Genomic DNA, 2,741 nt, shown 5'->3' with positions numbered 1-2,741 from the left:
CCTACTTGAATCACCTTTACTTTGAAATCCTGCTTGCTTGAGCTTCATGAAGTGTATATCTTGATAGATTACAGAAAAATATATCTTTTGTATCCTTAATAAGGCAAAAGCAAAATTTTGAGTGTTACCACAGGTCCAAAATTTCCACCCTAAGACGATAAAAGGTGCTAGAACCCTCCCTTCCCATGCTAGGATATTTCTCATATATTTCCTGCAGGACCTCAGAGGTAAGTCACTGAAAAACCCCTCTTTTGCCATCTGATCGCTGAGTGTAAAGTTAGATTGTGAGCTGAAGACCATTGGAGGGTTGGATTCTTGGCCTCAGTTGGGGTGCATGCCAGAGCAACCAATTGATGTGTCTCTCTTCCCTCCTCCTCCTCCCTCCTTTCCACTGTCTGAAAATCAATGGAAAAAATATCCTTGGGTGAGGATTTACAAGAAAAGAAAATAACCGTGGGTATAATGCATTGAAATCTGGGAACCACTGACAAAAAAATCAGCACTGGTTCCGTCATCTCTGGAGAAACTTCCGTTTATTTCTAGATGTATGAATACCTTTGAAACGGAAAGAAGAATGAAACCTTATGAGTTGTGAGAACACTTATGACTCAAACTTTCCTCTCCTTCGTGCCATCCCCCAATTCACCATAACTGTTTTAATTCAGAGAACCTATCATAACTAAATAATCATATGCTTGGTTAAATGTAAAATTTCAAGTGATTTACTAGTCATTATTTTCCTTTATGATGTACACAATCATCTCTATATCTCTATCTGATCTTAATTAAGTTTTGCAGTCTGTGTAAAGAGCATTTTTTCAAGACTTGGGTCTTGGGGGTTTATTCACCTGGATGAAGTGTATTAAATGCTCAATGTCAATGCATGAAAATATTTTGGGTTATAGTTTTAATATAAAAGTAATCATGAAAAGCAAAAATCATAACAACAAAATACAAGTAGGAATTTATTTCTAAATATTGAGAAAGGGAACCTGTAATTGCTCAATTTTTTAAAACCCAAGTACAATAAATAAATGAGAGCTTTAAAAATGTTATGCCATTGTTACATTTACTAAATCATTCATTCCAGTTTTCTGGAAATACAGAGGATAGAGGTACAGGTTTAATGATACCATGAGGGAACAATCAGACAAGTTCATAATGTAGGACATCCTATAAGACAACTGGTCTGAACACTTCAAGAAATTAAATGTCATAAAAGATGGGAGAATTTTCTAGAATAAACAGATATAACACCCAATACAATCATAAAATTTGGTTTAAAAAATTTCTAAGACATTTCTTATAACAGGTAGTTAAGAAAGCAAGCACATTTGTTAAAAAAACAAACAAACAAATCTCAAGAGTGACTATGAATTCTCTTCAAGTTGAAGAAAATCAGGGAAGGATAATGGAAAGATGAGATTTTTAAAAAATGTTTTAAATATATTTTATTGATTTCAGAGAGAAAGGGAGAGGGAGAGATAGAAACATCAATGATGAGAGAGAATCATTGATTGGCTGCCTCCTGCATGCCCCCTACTGGGGATCAAGCCCACAACCCAGGCATATGCCCTTGACCAGAATCAAACCTGGGACCTTTCAGTCCCCAGGCTGATGCTCTATCCACTGAGCCAAACCAGCTAGGGCTGAGATTTTATAAGGACTGGATTTTTTTTATAATATTAGGGAATTATTGTTAATTTTGTTAAGTGTGATAGTGGCATTATGAATGTGTGGGATAATGTACTTATACTTGGGAGATGAAATATTTCGGGGTGAAGTGTCATGATGTCTTCAAGTTGCTTTCAAATGGGTCAGAAAACAAAGAGGGTATATGTGTAGAGTAAAATATATAGATTCAACAAATAAGATAAAATATAAATAACTTTTAAATTTTCAATTAGGTAGAATTATGTTGGTATAGTTCTCTTTAACTTTTCCATACAGTATATTTAAAAATGTTTTCATACAAATATTTAATATACTTTATTTTTTAGAACAGTTTTAGGTTTTACAGAAAATTAAGCAGATAATACAGAGTTCCCATATACCCACTTTCTTCCACTCAGTTACTCTAATATTACCATCTTGCATTAGTGTGGTACATTTATTAGAACTGATGAATCCATATTGATCCATTATTATTAACTAAAGTCTGTAGTTTGCATTAGGGTTCATTCTTTGTGTTGTACATTCTATGGGTTTTGACAAGTGTGTAATGTCATGTATCCATTATTACAGTGTTTCAGTGCCCCCAAAGTCCCCATGTTTTACCTCTTATTCACTCCCCCCTGCAACAACTAATCTTCTTAACATGCCTGTACTTTTCCAAAATGTCAGGTACTTTTCCAAAATGTCAGGTACTTGCAATAATAGCATAGGTAGCCTTTTCAGACTGGCTTCTTTCACTAAACAATATGCATTTGTTTCCTCCATGGCTTTTTTTTTTTTTAAATTGAGAACTCATTTCTTTTGATCACATATATTTAAAAAACACACAAAAAGATGATTGGAAAATTTTTCAATATTTACTGGGTATTTGATATTATGAAATGATTAATGTTGCTAGATGCAATAATTGAAGTTATATAAATTAACGCTCTTATCTGTTAGAAAGGAAAATAAAAATATTGACACATTCATAAGAATTACCCAGCTATGCTAGGAAAATTTCAAGTGGATCGAATGCACCAAATCTCAGGAAAATGTGAAGTGGGAGAGTGCAGGAGAGAAATATG

The sequence above is a fragment of the Myotis lucifugus genome, unplaced genomic scaffold, assembly GCF_000147115.1.
Source record: "Myotis lucifugus unplaced genomic scaffold, Myoluc2.0 scaffold_28, whole genome shotgun sequence".
NCBI classification, from domain to species: Eukaryota; Metazoa; Chordata; class Mammalia; order Chiroptera; family Vespertilionidae; genus Myotis; species Myotis lucifugus.
This window is presented reverse-complemented; position numbering follows the sequence as displayed.